The sequence below is a fragment of the Hipposideros armiger genome, unplaced genomic scaffold (assembly GCF_001890085.2).
Source record: "Hipposideros armiger isolate ML-2016 unplaced genomic scaffold, ASM189008v1 scaffold_106, whole genome shotgun sequence".
Taxonomy (NCBI): domain Eukaryota; kingdom Metazoa; phylum Chordata; class Mammalia; order Chiroptera; family Hipposideridae; genus Hipposideros; species Hipposideros armiger.
In genome coordinates, this window is record NW_017731456.1 from 2901392 (window position 1) to 2921571 (window position 20180).

Here is a 20180-nt window from a genome sequence, read left to right on the forward strand (position 1 = left end):
CTTTTGAAGCTCTTCCACTTCTATTATCACTCCTCACAAGCACCCTATAATTAAATTGCTTTGTACATCTAGTGTATGAGAAAACGGAGGCAAAAGGAAATTTGATGCCTTGCCCAAGGCTCCCTGAGAACTGGGAAGAACCCCAGTTTCTGACTTTCAGATAAGGCTCTCCCTGCTCCATCTCATATTCTGATCTCTTCCACCCTGAGGGTATGGGGGAGGGGGTCTCCAGGGTTTGGAGGAGTAACTTTCACGGGAGCAAGGGCTCCACAGAGGTGAACCAGTGACAACAACTGCCCTTCTGGCAGATGCTTTTTACTTGTATTTGAGCTTGGGGTGGGCCCCTCCATTTGGTCAGGGCCTGGGTGATTAAAGTGCTGTATCATGGCCAAGGGCAATACAGGCAGAACTGAACCCTGGAGGATCTGAGCAGCTTGGGTGGCTTCCCCGAGGGAAGTCCTGGGAAAGAAAAGCGAAACTTAGCAGCGCCCTTTGCAACTGCACAGGCTCCAAAGCCACACGCTGCACAGCCGAGTTGAGTGTGCACTGCGCTGTGACAGGAATTGGTCCATTTTCTGGTCTGGCCTGAGTTTCCTTCCTTCTCACTGCAAAGCCTCCCAGCCTAGTCCGACAACACCCATTACTGGCCACTACTATTTAGTCTAGCCCTATTTTAAGCTCAGGGTGTTAGCTGTTTCTTATTTTTAAAAAAATAATAATAGGAATATGTTGAAAAGTTCAAACTATATGCATGTGAATAGAATAAAAAGTTAAAACTCTTTCCTTCTGACTTTACGCCAAAGGGGTAACTACAGCCCCTTTCCTTCCACCCTTTTTTCTGGTCTTCAAAAAACATGCACATGTATGTGGGTTTTTTAAACAAATGGGATATTTATATGTAGTTCCACAAATTTCATTTTTTCCCCACCCAATAATAAATAAATCATGAGCAGCCAGGCTTGCTCAAACAGAGGGTTGGTGCATTTTTCTAATGTTAATTTCTCATCTTGAGACATTTAAAATTTATAGAGAAAACAGAAAGGGCAACATAAATAGGATTAATTTTAAAAATTAGTAAATTTCTGCAATAGCACTCCTCCCTACTCATTCTGGGAGTCACTGCATGACCAACCTCAGACCATGCAGGGAGGAGAAGAACAAGACCCCACAAGTGATATCTGCCTGTTGCAGGACTTTCTAAGAGGTGGCTCAGGTCGGCTGGGTGTGGAGAGACCAGTACCTAGAAGCTGAGCCTGCAGAATTGCAAGCCTCCCTCACCCAGCACCCACTCCCCTTGGAGAAGTCCTTCTGGTTAGTGGCAAGTGACAGGGGGAGTGGCAAGTTCAGTGAAAGTGCAATGCTTTGCAATAGTTTCCCCTTCTGGAACTCTAAGGGCCAATGGTTTGCAGGGACAGCTGCATTGTTTAAAGACAGGGAACTTAAGTTCCTTTTTCACCAGCACATTCTCTCTGCAGATTCTGCTTGGGCCACCCACAAGCGTATGGCTAACCCTGATAGCTAGCCCCTTTCCTCAGAGGAGTGCATGCTAATCCTGACACAAGGGCAGAGATCCGAGCCTGGGTCTGAGCTGCTATCTGGACCAACCAGATGGTGAGAGGCAGAGAGAATCCAGAGCAGCAAGAGAAAGCAGCAAAGGAAAGAGCCCTTGAGTCAGAGGGAGGGCGTGCTTCATCTGCAATGTGCTTTCTGAACACCGTGAAACGGCATTTTGGTTGTGACCAGGCCCCTCAGGTGGCAAATGTTTTGATCCGAGTACTTCTCTATGTGCACAATACTCTTCTAGGTCCTTTGGACACATGGACTAATTTAGTCCTCACAGTCAGAAGACTGTGAGAGAGTGCTATATTTCCCCATCTTACAGCTGGGGAAAGCGAGGCAAAGGAAGCGAAATAATTTACCTAAGTAGTGGTAGGTAGATGATTTGAATCTGGGTGCTTTGGCTCCAAAGCCCACACACTTAATCACCAGGCTCTATGCCTACTTATGCTAGTGAGGTGCTTCTCAAAATGCATTACTACTTAATAGGTATACACCTAAAAATGTTTCCATGGCATATATTTTAAAAATCCTTAGTTCAAACAAAGACATGCATGCTTCTTTCATGCAAGGTTTTTCAAGGTCTTTCTACAGCAAGATGTATTTATGATCTGCAAGAGGCATATATATGGTTTGTTGCATTTTCTCCAATTATTTGAACACAGATATGTTTTCCTAGGAATAGCTCATGAGAACAATGTTCCTCTGGCCACACTTTGAGTGAACGCGGGCAAAGGGAATTGTTAGGAATGGGTCTTAAGTTCTGGCTCTTGCCATTTAACTTTGTGACTTTGGAAATTGCTTAACCTGAGCCTCAGTCTCCTCATCTGCAAAATGGGAATAAGAAGAGTCCTTACATGTTATGAAGCTGCTGTGAGAATTAAATGCATATATAAAGTTCTTACAATGGTGCCTGGCTCTAAGTATTCAATAAATGGGAGATATTATAATGATTATCAAGAATACTGGATAATTTATGAAGAACAAAAGAAGTATGAGAATTCATGAAAAAAGCTGAAAATCCCTGCAGATATATAACACTCTGGAGTGATCTTTGCTAATGACAGTTCCTGTAAAAAAAAACAAACATGAAAAATTATTACACAAAAGAAAATTCTAAAACACCATGGAGTACATTAACATTCCAAGGGAAGAAGAAACAAGGGAAAATATTTTTAAAAAACAGCGCGCACAGAAAGTTTCTTTGGCTAAGAAGGTTCTCTGATAGAGTAACAGAAGCGGACCCAGGGCACCAGCCAATTTCCTGAGCACTAAACCAAGCTGAGACTTCCTTCACAAGGGACAAAGCCAGGAGCTAGACGGGCTGCACTCAGGGAAAAGAGAGAGACGCATGGTGACGTTTTATGGGGGTAAATTCTCATAAGTGAACTGAAATGGCTTGGCATTAACAGGACGTCTTCCTGTTCCCATCTTCTGGAGTGACTCATGAATCTGCCATTTCACTTGCAGCCACTGTGGGAGAACTGTGCAGGAACTCTGACTCCACAAAAGGCACCCCCCTCCCTGCCTGACTCAGCAAACCACCTCCCCTTTCCGGTCAGGCCTGCCAAACATGACAGTTGATAAAAAAATGAAAAACCCCGCTGCCCTCCCAAAAAGCCCACCAAAACCCCACACCCACCACCACACTGCAGAAAGCTGCTACTCCCTGATGCAAAACTGGAAGTGAGTGCATAGCCCACGGCGCCAGGACCCAGAGCACCTAAAGCAATTTGCTCTCAGTGGGCCACAGTGGCTCTGAACACTCGACCAGCTTCCTGTTGTGCAACTATGTAAATGAACCTTGTGCTTGGGCCACCGGCAAGCTGTGCTGTGTGAGTAATGGAGATACTGGGGCAGCCTCTCAGTGGAACTCACTCAGGCAGCCCACAAGCTGACTCTTGATGCCTGCCCGAGGGGTAGGGGCTTTTCACAGACTACCTTCTCTGCCAGGGAAACCTTCCATGTGGGATGGACAGCCAATTTCCTTGGCAAGCACACAGCCTGGGGAAAACAGGAGCCAGGAACATCAGGAGATGGGGACTGAGTTGGCGGGTAATTAAAACCTAGGGGACTGGACTCCAGGCTAACCTCAGAATGGTTTCTTTGGGTCACTTCTAATTGGCCCCAGTTTTCTCATGTGTAAGATGACAGGATGTCATCTCTTCTCCCCCAGAGTCTCCCATGTGCAGGCATCAAATGTGTGTATGCTTTCTAATGTCCGCAACAACAAAGCGCCCCCCGCCCCATTTTGCAGATGCATACACTGAGGCTTGGAGGAATGCGTTAGCCTAGCCAAGGTCTGTACAGGTACTAGAGCTGTGGAGTCAGGATTTGAACTGAGAACCGTGGATATTCAGATGTGTTCCCCCCTTCTAAAGTTCTTTCAAATGACGTTTGCGACTAAAATCAAGTCTTAATTTTTGACATGAAAATTACTTGGAAAATTACCTACTGAAAATTAAAAACTACGTTCACGGATCCTTCTTGGGATACTCATGTTTTCCCACTGCCAAACGGAATGTGCTTAGGGAACTGGATGCGGATTCTGAAGTTAGCTAAAGCAAAGTCAAATTATAATTCTCATAATCAATCATTAGCAAAATAAATCACTCAACTAATTCCATGGCCAAATATGAATGGTTTCTGTTCTAAGGCAATGCATCATTTATTGGTCTGAAGAACGCTGGTGCTGAGAAGCAGAACAGGTATATGAGTGATGGAATGAGCTTCCAGCCCAGGTTAAGGAGACCTAGGGTCTGTCTAGGCCCAGTCCTGAATTAGCTTCGTAATTACGCAAGTCACTTAGTCCCCCTCCTCTTCCCTTTCTGCATCAGTAAAACAAAGGGCTCAGATTAGATTTGGGTTTCCCACCCATTTCTGTTTGAAGGCTCCTCTGAATGTACAAAAGACTCACTAAGCTCTTTCCCCTCCAAAGACAGCTGTTCTTTTGGAACCTATTGTTCCGAGACTACATAATGGCAAAGCATTAATAGAAACATTGTTCTCTTTTATTTTATTAACTGCAACATCTTCATATACTTGAAGAGTAGCACACTGATGTTCAAGCATTATTTATTCAGGTTACTGTCAATGTGTGGCCCCTATAAACATTCTCTCACCCTTGGCAATAAACTGTTTACTTCCCTTACCATCCATCCTCTGTCCATAAATTTTGAAGTTTTGTATTAAATGACCTCAAGGCTTCCTTTCGGTGGCAAACTCTGATTTTTATCATACGCCAATTATTTCTTAAGAAACTGAACACCAGGTTTCTATTTTTTGTTTGGAATAATAAACCAATTTTTCAGTTAGTGACTTTGTTTTGCACTAAACCACATTCATCGTTGCAACAGTTTAAGAGCCACAGATTAATTTACTCATCAGACACATACCGAATGGCTGTGGTGGGTGTAGAGAGGTGAATAAAACAGACACAGTCACTGTCCCCACAAGGCTTCAGTCTACACAAGTCTTTCCCACCATCCTGAACCCTCCCTCTGTTCATCTCTAGCTTTAACCTATTCCTGGAGCTCTGGCTTCTAATAGCCACTTACCATGTTAAGTTTGGGGTAGGTTTTAGATCTCCAAGTGGAGATATTAAACAGGCAGGTGCCATGTGGAACTGCTGTGGGCCAATAAGCAGTTACAACTCTTTTAAAGTCACTTTTCAATCCTTTTCAAAGGCATAAAAATGTTCATATCTTTTGAACCAATAATCTTAACCCAGGGAATTTATCCTAAGGAAATAATCCAAAGTAAAAGGCATGTCCATAGAGATATGCACTGTGGTATTACTTATTAAAATGTTAAAAATAAAAAAAGAAAAGAAAAATTCACAAAACATAGAAATGGATAAATTATGGCATGTTAGCTAGATGAAACATTCTATACCACTGAAGGTATAGTTTCTGAAGATTGTATTGCTATATAAAAATGTTTAAGATATTAACAGTAAAACGTTTTTACCCATGCTACTCCAAAAATATATATGTGCAAATCAACAAAGAGTGGTCAGAACATAGAAAGATAACATTAACTTGCTAAATAGGACTACAAATGCTCTTTTGCTATTGTTGTGTGAACAATAAAAACAATTAAGAATATAACAAATGAACAAATATAATGAAATCTCCCATATTTCTTCCTCACTCACCTAGAGCAGAGGTCTGCAAATTACAGCCTGTGGGCCAAAGCTAGTCTGCTGTCAACTTTTGTCAATAAAGTTTTATTGGAACACAGGCATGCTAACGTGTTTATGTGGACCTGATGATTCTATCATTTAGCACAGTCTGGAATAACCCCCCTTATTTACTCATCTGTCTGTCCCCCTAGGTTAAATAAAATAGAGTCCAGAAACAGACCCACTCATATAAGGGTCTCTAAAGGACATCTCTGTCTATATCCCTGTACTTGGTAAAAAGTAAGCACTTAAGAAATATTTACTGATTGAATTTGTGAGAAGTAGGAATACACGAATCAATGAACAAATGACTTTGTAGTTGCATGAGGACCAAAAAAAAAAATACTGACTTGAAGATTTTAATGAAAGCCCAAAAGTACTGAGAAACAGACGAAAGAAAGATACAGCAGGTATAAAGCTCTTCTGTATCATCTGACTCCAGTGAATTCTTTTCTTTGGGGAGGTGGATTGGGTGGGGAATGGCTAAGATACTATAAAGTGGTTAAATTAACATACTCGGCAGGTACACAGACTTTCTAAAGCTGAATACCAACTGAGATAATTAAAGGCCAGAGCCTTCTCCTTTTTTTTTTTTTTTAAATTGACTCCCCTATAAACTACCTGCTGACAAAGGCATAATTAAGCAGACTCCCATAAGAATACAGAAGGAAACGTTTCTCCATTCTTAATTTTAAAAAGTTCCCACTTTGCCCCCAAACTCAATGAGCACTCAAATTTACAAGAACTAAAAGGAACTACACATTGTGTGATTGTGTGTGTGTGTGTGTGTGTGTGTGTTGCTTTTCTTTTCTTTTTAAAATTAAGCCTGAAACATCCTTTTTTCTCAGTAACCAATTCGTCAGAGGCTCGGAAGTGGCCTGTGCTGGGGAAGGCATCCGGAGGGAGGCAGCCACCCAGGTTAGGAGGTGGTCACACCAGCGCTTTACTGAGGGATGGAGAAATGCCCAGGAGCCTCCCCTGTTACTGTTCGTCTGTGTCGCCTAAAATTAAGTCTGCACTTTTTTTTTATTACTGTTCTAAAAATAGGGGGTTTGGCTTACATCCACCAGCTGGTGTTTTGATTTTTAAATTGTGTACAAAAAAATCATGCTTAAACCCAAGTGAGTACCGGTAAGTAATTCAGGAAGGTTGCAATTTTATTTTGATTTCAAGGTTCTCAAACATTTATTTTCTTAGAATATGGGAAAAAGTGAAAGGAGCCAAAAAGAAGGCAGGTGATATTAATGTAGAAGGCTTAAATTCTAGTTTGAAAGCAAAAGGCAGCTAGATATCCCTCAAGCAAATAACATATTTAAAAAGTTTTTTTTGGGGGGGGGCAGGGCAGGGGCTATAATTCACTCAAAATAAATGGAAGAAAAACTGGTAAGTTTCAACATACTCATACCTTCCCTGATGTCATTTCTGGAACCAACCTTCACGCACACAAAACTGCAAATAATTCCTAACAGGCAGCTTTAAACACATAAAAATTCGTCCAAGACTTGGTCTTTGGGATAAGAATTTTAAAGTCTTCTTCATTAGGCACCAATCATAATCAGAATGTATTTCAAGGAAGATGGGCTCTTATATCATCTTCATTAATGAAGATCAGTTTCACATGAAATGGGGCTATTTTTAAAAGACTTTCATATAATGGGAGTGGGGTGAGTGGGAAGTGTTATAAGAAGCTATCTGCTTCTGGACAAAAAGACTGACGTGCCTTAAATATTTGATTTCACTTGTGAATTTTAGCAATACAATTTTCAGCTAATCTCTCGAGTATAAAGATTTGGAATTCTGTGTGTATGTGTGTGTGGGTAGCACCATGTGTGAACCATGAAAGCCACCATCTCTCCCCCTGTCCCGGAACAAACACCCACAAACCGATGGGGATGCTCTGAAGGTTAAATTGGATAGTTCAATTGTCCAGGAATGTACGCTATGCAAACAATGTTGGCTTCCTGTGCCAAGGCTGAGATATTGTGAGACTTGAGGCTGCTGGCCACGGGGGAAGAATGGTGGAGCATAGTTCTATTCATTGGGGCAAAGCGAGAGCCCTTAGAGAGTGGCTGAAATGTTTCAGTATCCTAATCTGCAAAGGACAAATAATTACAGAACTTGCTATATTAAAACCAGAGGCTGTTAGTCTGCATGGGGGAGGGGGGAGAGGGGTGGAGAGAGGGAGGGCAGGAATAAAAAGCCTTCCTTTTAGGGAGAAAAAAAAAGGGGAGAGAACCTGCAAAGTAGACTACCATTCACTTTTTAAAGGATTCTTCTGCTTGCAAAATGTTTTTTTGTTTTGTTTTTTTGAAGAGGGTAAGTCCTGTATTTAAGAGTTTGGTTGAAGACCATCAAAGAAATCCTGGCTTTTCAGATGCTGGTGGAAGAGAAACTAAAGTGCTAGGAGGCAGGCTACTAATCAAAGATCAATCCCATAGGAAGGTCGGAGAAGCCCAGCAAGGATACCATAGGCTTCTGGGAAGATGCAGTTAGTGTTACAAAAACCTCCTTTATGCATTTTTTTTTTTCCTTCAGAGAAACACAGGCGATTGGGATCCTCAATCTAGGTAGCAAAAAGGGGACAGGAAGCAGATCAGGGGTCTCTGGGCAGCAAGAAGAAAAGGTGGAGGAAGGACTGCAGTGTCTCTCCTTGGGATGGCAGGTGTTTTATTTGCGCCCTCTTAAGAGTTCCTGAAATAATTAACATGAGCTGCCAGTCTTGATTTTCCAGTAGTGATTTCATCCAGTCCTTGTAGAAACTCAGAATTAAATGTCATGGTTTTGTTTTTTGGACAGCAAAACTCCTCCAAACAAGGGAGTTCTGCATACCACTGAGAGCTGTGAGACCTGAAACATTTGCAGAGAGCTAATCATTAACACAGTGCTTTTAAAGGCAGGACTGCCCCTTTCTTTCCTAACGATCACGTTTCCTTCCATTGGATCCTGCCCTGTCCTGGTTTACTTTCTGTTTCTCCCACTCATTTCCATGCATTCTTCAGAAACACATGCGAAGTCCAGAATAGCCTCTCCCTTTCTGCCAGCCAACTCAACACTTCCTCTCAAGCCCTTCTTCTTAAAAATAAATTCATCTCTGACTGATTTTTCCAAGGCCTCTCCTTCTCACACCCCTGGGGGGTAAAAAAAGAGCTCCCCTCCTTCCCAAATCATGCAGGAGAATAACGTAGAAGATCTGTAAGAGGCTGTAAATAAAAAGGTATCTGAGAGAAAGAATAGTCCGGAAATTAAATGTGGAAGTGGACAGCTCTGGGTTTGCATCCTGGCTTTGTCATCATTTACTAGCAGTGGATAGGTTACTGAACCTCCCTAAAGCCTCAGTTTTCTCATCTGCAAAATGGAGATAGTAATGTAAAAACCCCTCCAGGGCTGTAAGGAGAACTAAATGAGACAGGGCATTTGAAGTGCTTCCAGTTTCTAAAACAGAGTAAACACTTGACAAATGTTAGCTTTATAATTGTTGTTGTTGTTATTATTTTATTATTATTTTCATGGAAACCCTTTGGGTAGGAATGTCACCCTACTTCCCCCACTGCGTAAAGAGCAACAAGAACTCAGTGCTTCTAAAAGTTAAGAAAGTAGCACCATGTATGTGGAAGGCTCGGGTGCCATTATGTGCTGATCACAGCCCCTGGGAAGCACTTCTCAGAAGCAACGTGCAGAACAAGCAAAGGGCCTATTTTTAGGCGTTTCCAATGAGGACACAGCAGGTGAGCTGAATGCCTTACCTGGCCAACTAGCCTCAGCCACACCCTCCTCTCTGCAGGCTGTCAGCCTTTCTAGGGGGGTGCCACTCAGACCCAGACTCAGGAATTTACTGCCAATTTGCCCCACTCCTGATGTCTGTTCTCCCTTTTGGTGACCTCAAGGCTTGAGAGAAATGAAAAAGCCAACAGCTTCTCCTCACAAATAAAGCAAGGACCCTGCCTGCTGGTACTGAGTCACTGTCCCATTTGTAGACTCTCCCAGAAAATGACACAAAACACACAAAGTCAGGCTCCAAATCTCAGAAAGGCTCTGATTCACCAGGGCGTGCTTCAGAGCTGGAACTTTGGGGTGGGAGGTACACCACTGCCCAGCCTGCCAAGACCAATCTTCCTCTAAAAAAAAGAAGAAGAAAGAAAAAAGCCGAGCCTTTCCTAATAAGGTAATGCCACATGCCATTTGTGGTTTCAAATTGCTCAGCACTCCAGGATCATGTGACATTCGAGGCAGCCATCCCTTCACGCTTGTGCAAGGCTCTCCAGGAAGAAGGAGAAAAGAGTCTTTGGTGTGTCCCCGGGGATCACAAATGACTGGTGAACATGCTGTGCCGGTGGAACCCCACACTTCCCTGATTAACCACACTGGCCTCTGGTCCCTCCACAGTGCTGCCTGCACGACCCTCCTGGGTAGGCCCAGGCACTGTGAAGGCTGTCAGGTCGCTGTGCACGCCCGCTTTCTCTCTCCAGCGAGGTACAAGCTTCTTGAGGGCAGAAACGCTCCTTTCTTTCTTTTGTTTCGCCCTGCTATGCTTATCACAGCGTAATCCACCCAGCAGTTACTCAATAAATGCTTGATGATGGATTAGAGCTGAGAATTTTACAGACCAGTAGGTGATCGCTTTATATCATTAACCCCCCCGGCTTATACATCGGCAGGGTTTCAAAAGTTGGTTTCAAAGAAGGTGCTTAAGGAGCATATTTTCCCATAGAAACCGTGTTATAACTGGGGGTTAGGTTTCCAGGCCCGCTCATTTCTCAGAAATATCCACATTTACGTATCTTCTTACTGAGTCCTATCACTTGTCTCAGACTCACATCAGACAGCAGTTCGTGTGCAGAATGCGTTCTTTCAATTTAATGATTCAGTTTAGTTACAGCATCAGTGACTTGCACAGACATTCCCCCCACCTCATATTGGATGTATTTTCAGATTTTTATGACACTTTATGTAGGTAATGATCGACACATTAGGTATTTAAAAAATAGCATTAAGAAGGAATTATTTTTGCTCGTCATTAAAAAAAAAGATGCGTGTACTTTTGTTTTTTCCTTTGTATTCAAATATTTTTTTCAACAGTTTTGAACTACACTTATTATTGGGTCACCTTGAACTTTCCACACACACACACACACACACACACACACACTCACTACCATATATCCATTTATATTCTGCCTATTTCCAAAAACAGATTTGTAGGGAAAAAAAACCATAGCCTCCAGGACTGGCCATTTGTACTTTTGTTATATATGTGTGTGTGTGGTTATATATATATATATATATATAACCACACACACACATATATCCCTGCGAATTTATAAGTTGGGGGTTAATGATATAAAGCAATCACCAGTGATCTGCAGAATTCTCAGCACTAATTCATCATCATGCATAAATGTGTGTACATATATCTACATATATCATATATAACATATAATACATACATATTAATATATTACATAAATTTATTTATTTGGGGCTATTAAAATATTTTTTACTCACTAAATAAATGACATTAACTTTTTTTTTTTTAAATGACATTAGCTTTTAAAGTAAGAGCTATAGTTGCTCAAAAGTAAGGCAAAGTCTGTAAGACACTTTCTCACTGGGCTGTAGGGAGAATGTTTAATGGCCTGCTCTGGGAGTAACACCGTACATGTAGAAGAAAGCTTTCCATGTCAGAGAGCAGGACAAACGCCATCAGCTGCCTGGCCCGTGCTGAGACAGTCCAGGCTTCAGTGCCCAGTTTCCTTCACAGCCTGGGGTGTTGGCAGCTCCAGGACGTCCACTGTCTAGGATGGGGCTTTCCAGAAGGTCAGAGTTACTGTGTTTGGGACCATTCGTACAAAATATACGCACCCAAATGCCTGCCATTGTACTGCTCCCTCTAATAGTGACCTTGCTACTTAGGTAACCGAAAAAGCCATACCTTGGCCCTTGTTCCCATGCAACGGCATTCCAAAAAGATAAATCTCAATGATTTTCCTGTGGATACTCTAGAAGTGCCAAACCAAAACAACAAGCAAGCAGGAAGCTCTCCCAAACCTAACACGCTATACTCATGCACTAAATGTGCCTCTCCCCATCTTTTGGAGTTCCCAGCTGCCTTCCTAACCCAAATCAGCATTTAACGCAGCACGACAGAGATGTCAGGTTAATGACCATGAAGCGTGACAAGTACCAGGGCATTCGTATCACGTCTGTCTTTCGGCAAGAATTATTACTAAGACACAAGGAGCTGCAGTCTCTTCTCCACCCCACTGTGCCTGGTAGGAACTCAGTATGGCTCGTCTTTGATTGATTGGGCTGACCCTTTAATGGGAAGCCCCGAATAACTGGATATTCTCGTTAGCTGCCCTTTTCTTATATCAGCTCTTAGAGAAAATCTAACATATATGCCTGCACTCTCTCCTACCACTGGATAGAATTTAATCCACATAGCAATTCATTACCGTGTTCATCTTTCTTTGGTGTTTCTGGATGTTGCTGGGCTTCCAGCTCTGATTAGTGACAAGAGGACAGCTGTCTAGCTATAGCTAGTATAGGAGACTGGTCTGAATGTACCTGGAGTCCAACGGACACCTTTGAAAGTATGACTGTTTATTTCAAAAATGTCACACATGAACAGAGCATTGCTGTTTGTCACTGAAAAACGCCAAGTGTGCAGGGGTGAGGTTAATAGGTGTTGTGTAGTCAGATCCCAGTTATTCGGACTATTCTAATTTTAGGATGGCAGATGTGTGTCATGTGTGCTGCACGCCCCGCCTCCTGCACCCACAGCAGACATCACTAATGGATCACAATGCTCTTTCTTGTTGAACCCAGACATGAGTTAATTAATACCTCTTTTCAACACCTGGCTCCAATCCACTAGGTAGCACATATGTTGAAAACGATTAGCTTATTCCTGTTCTAATTGATTTTGTACACTTTAAATTCTTACGTTTATGCAGCTGACAGTTGGCTAGGGTATCATTACTTACTTTAGCAACATTCTCTCGATTCTCAGCTAATCCCTCTGCTAATCTGAGCTGCAAATCACAAGAGCTATCATCCATCGCATGTTTACTATGTGCCAGGCACTGTCAGACACTGAGTGCCAAAACATGTCTTCGTGTCCTTACAAAGATCCCAAAGGAGGGAAGGCTAGCGGGAACCTGGTCTGTGTTACAGTTCCCACCACCTTTCCCTGGTGGCTCCGTGGCTGAGTTAGCGGCCTCCCTCTGGCCTCCTGCAATGCCACCACTGCACTGACCTCATTGTCCTACAGGGGCAAGTCCATGCAACTGTCTTCCCTACTCAACTCCATTAACGCAAGACCCCATGTCTTACTCACCTTTGAACACCAGCACCTGGAGTACCACTGAAAACATAGTGGGTATTCAGTAAATACATCAAATGCATTTTTCCATTTTTTTTCTTCCTTTTTTTAACTGTTTTAAAATACTCTCAGGGCTTCAATTCATGCTCTACAATGAACGGATGATATAAAACAGCTGCTACTATGGGAGGTTATTTACATCATAAAGCAAGGTATGCTGGCTCAGAGAAATTGGAACAGGGCAGGCGGGCCAGGCAGCCCCCATGGCTTGCACTAGTCCGCTCTTGGCCCCCACCTCATCCTCTGAGCACTGAAAGAGCCATGGTCGCTCATGCTGTTTCTGCCTTCACACCTCACTGCTATTTCTTCTCTCTCTCTCTCTCTCTCTCTCTCTCTCTCTCTCTCTTTATTTTTTTTGGCTTTCCCTGCCTCCCACACTGCACAGTGCACTGTGTTCTACTCAGTTCTATAATCCTAGCACACAGTAAAGTGCTGGGGGCAGTGGTGAATCAAGATTCTTGGAAGGAATCTGAAGTAAAAGAGCACTGGCCTGAGTCACAAGAGCAGGGAGCTGCTTCCAGAACTGCCGCGATCCCCTTGGGTAGCTTCACTGTGCTTGTTCATGGGAGAAGGCCTGTCCTGGCAGGTCAGGTGGTGCCCGTGAAGTGTGACAGTGTATTTAAGCACTCTGCCAAGTTCAAAGCAGGTTATCACGTCTCCTTTGTGACGCTGCCATGAACAGGGCCTGTGTTGTCACTCTACATATCCTCATCCCTTTTGGGCGGCCCCACGCTTTCCTCTCGTCCACTCTATGCAGCCCATTTTACTGTCACATCTGAGAACCTGTTGTCCCCTGCCCATGCCTGGGCCTGCAGAGTTGTGACCTTTCTAACGTTGCTCATGCCATTTTTTTTTTTTTTTTGCCTCCATTTCTCCTTCCATTGTCTCTGCAAAATTCTTCGGAGGAACACACAGGGCCCTGCGTGTTCTGCCTCCTGATTCCCTCTCCGGCACGGTGCTGACCCCACCCGCCTCCCACACATTGAGCTCCAATCATACCTGAACTCATCATTCCCGTCCCCACCACAAACCTCCGCCTACTGCTGTGGTCTCCAGCTCAGGGAGTGGCATCACCACCCGGGCAGCTGCCCAAGGCAGACACTCCGGAGTCACCCTGGCCTCCCCTCTCCCTCCCACTGCACTACCTCTTCTATCTCCTAGTCCTGCTCCCTCTGCCTCCACAATATATTTTTAAATTAGTATATTTTTATCCCCACTACCACCATCCTAGTTGGGACTATGCGCTGCTCCCCACTGGATTACTGCAACACCATGACAGCTTATAGTACAAACAGATATAGTTTCCTGGGGCATTTTTCACTTTCTATTTTATCTTAGAGGTACTTAGGTATATAAATAAACCTTGTTTCTTCTGTTAGATTATGGGCTTTTCTGAGGGCATATGATACGTCCTTGAATCTCTCAAAGGAAGGGTGGTTTATCCCATTCCTGTGCTTGAGTGAAGAGCCAACACTGTCCCCTGGCCTCATATTGTGAGGCCCCACTACCTTTAAAAAGGGTCTCGCCTTCTTTAGGGGCTTAATATTTTTGTCTGTTTGTTTGTTCTTGTTTGTGCTTTTAAAATGTTCAATATAAGGGACCGGCCGAGTGGCTCAGTTGGTTAAGAGCTCGCTTAAGAGTGCGAGTTCTGAGCAACAGGGTCACTGGTTCGATTCCCGGCCCGAGCTGAGCTGCTGCTGAGCTGCCAACAGGTGGCAGGATTGCTCAGCTAAAAAAAAAAATGTTCAACATAGGAAGAAACATGGACAGAATATAAAAAGCTCTATGGCCAACTCTGGGAGGCCAAACTTATGTTATCCATCCTTTTATACCTTGTACCAATCACATGCTTTGTGCAAAGTGAATACTCAAAGTGTTTGCTAAATGAATAATTTAATTTGCTTCTGAGGAGTCAAGGGCACTTAAGACTTTTACGGTGGCCTAGGGTCATAATGATGAACAGTAATTATCAACAAATTGTGCTAAATATATCCTGATCCTGGGACATCACAAGTGGTAAGGTTTTGTTTGTTAGTATGAGAGCCTCGATACCACAAAGATGTGAAGGCTTTAAAAAAGAACACCGAGTAGAGCTAGAATGAGGCAAAAACTACAGTTTGAGCAGCATGAGCAGCTGGTGAACGTGCACTAGATGTCCATCTTGTTCGTACCAGGCCCTGGGGCTAGAACCAGATAAGACAGACCAACTGTCCTCAAGAGGCTTAGCGTCTGGCGAGTGGGGGGAAAAATAGACAATTTCAAAATAGTGTGATCGGTGTTACAAGAAGTAAGGTAGAGGGTGCAGTAGGGGTGCCCAGGCTCCACTTGGTGTGTTAGGAATGCCTCTCAGAACATCTATCCTGCACCCAAATGCAGAGGGGAAGTTAGCTAATCAGAGGGGGACGAAGAAAGAAGAAAAAGGAGTAGCATGGTCAGGCTTGTAGTTTATAACAAGCCCATTCTGGCTGCATTCTGCGGGGTGGCAGAGGCAAGCTGTAGTCAGGGAAGCCAGTGGGGAGGCTGCTGCAGTCATTCACTGCAGAACATCAGGAGCCTCTCAGGCAAGAAACAGGTTGATGACAAATGATGTTAGGCATGGGTCTCTAAGAGCTTACGGTGCTGTGGCTGTTGCTCAAAGGGTGATAGTTCTGGATGTCAGCCGCCTACCTTCTAGGTCCGGGATGGGGAATAGGTTCGAGTTGGAGGCAACATGGTACAGTGCAGTGGTTTAAAATTTCTATTTGGTTGTAAAACACGTTGTTAGAGGGAATATGAAAAGCTGATCCTGGGCCGGCCGAGTGACGCGATGGATAAGAACTGGCTTGGATGCCAGAGGGCCCCGGTTCGGATCCCACATATGAGGGTCAGTGACACTGCCCTCTACAGCTAAGATGCTGAACAACAGCTCAACCTGGAGCTGGGCTGCTGTGAGTTGCCGGTGATGGCATAGGCTGCAGCTCCTGCTGCAGTGGGTTGCCATGGGCTACCGTGTGTAGCCAGCAGCTAGTGTGAGCAGCCAGCAGCCGCAGTGAGCAGGCATCCAGAAGCCAGCGACTGATCTGCCTCGCCCGGGAAGAGTGCAATGATGGTGCCAACGTGGGCCAGTGAAGCAACGTCCTCCACAACTAGACTGAAGAACAAAACGACAGCAACTTGTCTGTTTCCCTTCCCCCAATTCCCCAGCACTGTTCCCATCTCCCCAATTCCCCAATAAAAATCTTAAAAAAAAAAAGAAAAGCTGATCCTTTAAAAGAAGCAGAGTCGCTCTGTTGACCCTGGGGTGTGTGTGTTTGTGTGTGCATGTGTGCGTGTGTGTGTACAGACATGCACATGTGTGATATGAAGTCCTCATTCTTCCCTGTCCCACAGTTACACGAGCACGGGAGCAGTTCTGGTCCCAACACTGCCACTGATTGCTCTTGACTCAGCTCGACCCTCCTGAACCCTCAGTGTTTTCACAAGTCCCGTTAAGAATATGAACCTTAAAATCTCTCAAATCAACACCTACTTTGAATTTCCAACTGTGGGCAGCAAAAGGCATTGGTAAAGCAAGCGTCCTTGAAAGCCGACTACAGGTAATCTGCACTTTGAGGTCCATGGTTCTGTGGGCCAGAGCTATTCAACTGGTTCCCCTGGCTGAGGTTCGGGTGTGTCCCAGCTGAGGTGGCCAGGCAAGAAGAGGCTGCCCAGAGCCTCAGGCCATGGGCAGCGTCCTCCATACTAAGGTATGACTTTTCTAAGTGTGCCATTATGAGAAAACAAGTAGGAAGCACTGATCTAGATGAGAGGGAGAAAAACATTCACGTGCGCCCGGAGTCTCCTTTGGCCTGTCATGTACACCTCTCCTATGTCTCTTAAGTGTCCACTCGCTCTCTTAATGCAAAGCAAACACCAACCCACTTCCAGCTGCGTCCTGGGAAGGTGAGCACAGGACCGACATGGCCAGAAGGTGACAAGTAGGGCTAAAAGAGCAATGACAGGTGGGAGCCTTTTCCCCTGTGTTCTCTACCTCATGCCTTGCTGCCTACTTGGGGACGTTGCTCTGTTGACTATCACCTCCCCCTTCAATAGGCCCAAAGTCTCCCTCTCTCTCCTTTGAAATACGTAATTTCAGTCACAGTGGGGAAAAAAAAGCTTACATTCAGATGGGAAAGCACTGCTTTTCTTGAGAAGGCTGAACCCGGGGGCTCTAGTTCACACCCCCCCCCTCCCCAGAGATGCTGAGACGTTTCCAAGAAGATTCAGGATGGCTCAGTGCACTTCAAGAGAAAACGCAGCAATGCACAGAGGGTTACAATAAGTCTCAGTGCTCAGAATCACATGTCTGACGGAAAGGTTTTAGTCTAACTTTGTTGGGGTTTCCTATTGCAGTGACGCATGAAAAAAACAAGCAACCAACCCCCTGGGACTGAGTTATTATACCTGGAGAATGATTAATGTGGCCTGGGTCCTTCTTCCCTTCCTCAGACTTCATTGGCATCATGATGACCAAAAATTATTGTCTGGTAGTAGCGACCAGGTCACTAGCGGGCAGCAGGTGCCCTTCGCTCTTCACACCCTCTGGCCCTGGCCTGGTGTCAGGACTGGGGAGCGTGCCCACCCTAGGCTGGGCGGGTGCCCTGTGCATGTCTCAGCGCATGCTGATGGTGCAACACCCAAGGGCCGGCTCGACACCCTGGCAGCCCTCCGGCCCTGGCTTTTAGAGGCTGGAGAGATGGGCCGGACACCACTATATCAGAACAAACCAACCCAAGAAAGGTGCACCAGAAAAATGTGAAACAAACAAAATGAGCTGAGATGCTCCCTGTGGAAGTATTTCTTGAAAACATTTGTCATGTTGACAGCCTTTCTCTGACTATTCCAATGGAAGACTATTATTACCAGCAAAAAATCAGCACGTGGAATAGCTTATGTATCCCATAATACCAAATGTGGGCCGGGGGAGGTGTGGTTTAGGGTAGGAGAAGTATGATGACCTGTATAGGTCTTCCTTAGGGACTCTGTGTTGGCTAATTATAGTCTGAGAGCTATTTAGCTCAATAAACACTTATCAAGCACCTACTGCATACATACAAAGTACTGGGGAGGTAGCATTGTACAATGGTTAAAAAAAGAACTTTGGAACAGGTGGGTCAGGGTTTGTGTTCTGACTGTTCCACTCACTCCCTGTGTGACCTTGACTAAGTTACATAACCTTTCTGTGCCTCAGTTTCCTCACCTGTAAAATGAAGGTAATAATAGTGTCTATATTACAGCGTTGTTGTGAGAATAGCACTTAAAGATCTTAGGATAATGCCCGACTTTTAATAAGTATTCGTTGGCTGTTGTTATTATAATCTTTCCGCGCACCTCAACTTCCTCATCTATAAAATGGGCATAATAACCAAACCTACCTCACAGGGTTGTTGTGAGGATTAAATGGAATAATGTAGGTATGGTGTTTAGCATAATAACTTACACATATTAAGTGTGCAATAAATGCTACTCATTGTTATTCCTAGAAGACTCTCCCCAAATTACTTTAAAAATAAGACACTCAGATCTGAATGATGGTCCACGCAACAAAGAAATCCTTCCTTTGCACAGTTTCAGCAAAGATCATTTTGGGACTATGCCTCCATCACCTCCCTTGGCTCTGAGTCCCAGTTATGCACAAACCACTCTGCTTTGGGCAGATTAAGCTCCATAGTGACTCCTCCAAGGGTTCTGATGGCCCTCCAAATACCCTAGACTTCCCCTTAAACTGATGCTGGTACGTCATCCACTCTGCCATTTACGGGGTTATTTACAATGCTGGCTTTGTAAAACAGGAAGCAAGGTACCAAGGCTTCTCCCGCAAAGGCGTCTGAGGCCAGTCCACTTGGCTGGGCAGGGCGCAGGAAAGCAGCGTTTTAGGGTATCAAATACCAGAAGTAGCTCTCATAGCTGCTAACCTTACAGAGCTCTTCCTCCATCCTGGCCAAGCGCTGAGCATGTTATATGCGTGACATCACTGAAACAAAGCCCCGGGGGAAGTTCCAGGGCGTCCAGGTTCTACCTGGTGTGGGCAGAGCTGAGGGCTCTAACCTACACTTGGCCCCAAAGTTCATGCACACAGATCCTGGGACAACAGGCGAGCCCCCCAACTCATCCATCGGCAACTAGTTTCCAATTACACATCATGCACACTACTCTTGGTAGGGCAATCAGTTCAATGCAAAATTTTTTTTTTTTGGCTTTCTCTGATATTTGGCCAATCACGCCACCTAGTGGCCAAACACAACCATGGATTTCCTGAAAAGGTGGGTGGGCGGGTGGCAAACAAGTGCTCAAGATAGGAAGGACCCGATAGATCATGTCCAGTCCAAAGTGAAGAAACTGAGGCCCAGAGAAGTGACGCAAGTTGCCTAAAGTCAAAGAGAGAAGGGAGCCAATGTGGAACAGTGTAGAAAACCTGGACCTTAGAGTTAGGACATGGGTTTCAGACTTTGCCTAAATTCTATCCTCAGCAAGATACTTCCTTCAAACATTCAACAAACATTGATTGCATACCTACTATGGGCCGGTCACCGTGCCAGATGGTGGGAACATGACAAGAAGCAAGGAGGGCAAGTCTCTACCTTCACAGTCGAACGGGAGAAGGAGATAATGACAGGGAATCAACAATAACAACACTAGCTAATATGAATTAAGGACTTCCACTGCTGCAAGAGCTTGAGGCACACTAACTCGTAATCCTTGCACCGTCACATGATTGGGGGGTGCAATTATTACTCTTGCTTGAAAAATGAGTGGGAGAACATTTAAGCACGAGTAATACATTTAGGGCTCTAATATCTTCCTAAGTCTCTGAAAATGAGATTGTTGGACCAGATGTTAAAAGATTTCTAAGGCTTCTTTCCAGCTCAATTTCTCTTTATTTCTAGGATTTTGGGGGTAGACCTGGAATGAGAAACCAGGTCTCCCGACCAAGAATCTAGTGCTCTCCCTTCACGTACTGTGCTCATCTTTATTTATTAATAACTGGTAGCGAATGTCATGTCCCGAATTTATATCAGTTCATCCAATCCTCCTAACCAC

The 20180-nt window shown here is 44.4% G+C and overlaps 1 protein-coding gene across 5 annotated transcripts in view; it reads right to left on the minus strand.

Moving 5' to 3' along the window:
- The window catches only part of GNG12 (G protein subunit gamma 12), a 115325-nt gene that overhangs the window by 26734 nt on the left and 68411 nt on the right, over positions 1-20180 (minus strand). The window contains exon 1 of one of the 5 annotated variants that reach the window (XM_019646782.1): positions 13612-13703. The exons of 3 other annotated variants lie outside the window; for them this stretch is intronic. The gene's annotated coding sequence lies outside the window, so the exon portion shown is untranslated. Of the gene's footprint in view, positions 1-13076; positions 13100-13611; positions 13704-20180 lie in introns of those variants that run through there. One more of the 5 variants, XM_019646783.1, reaches the window with a different exon arrangement.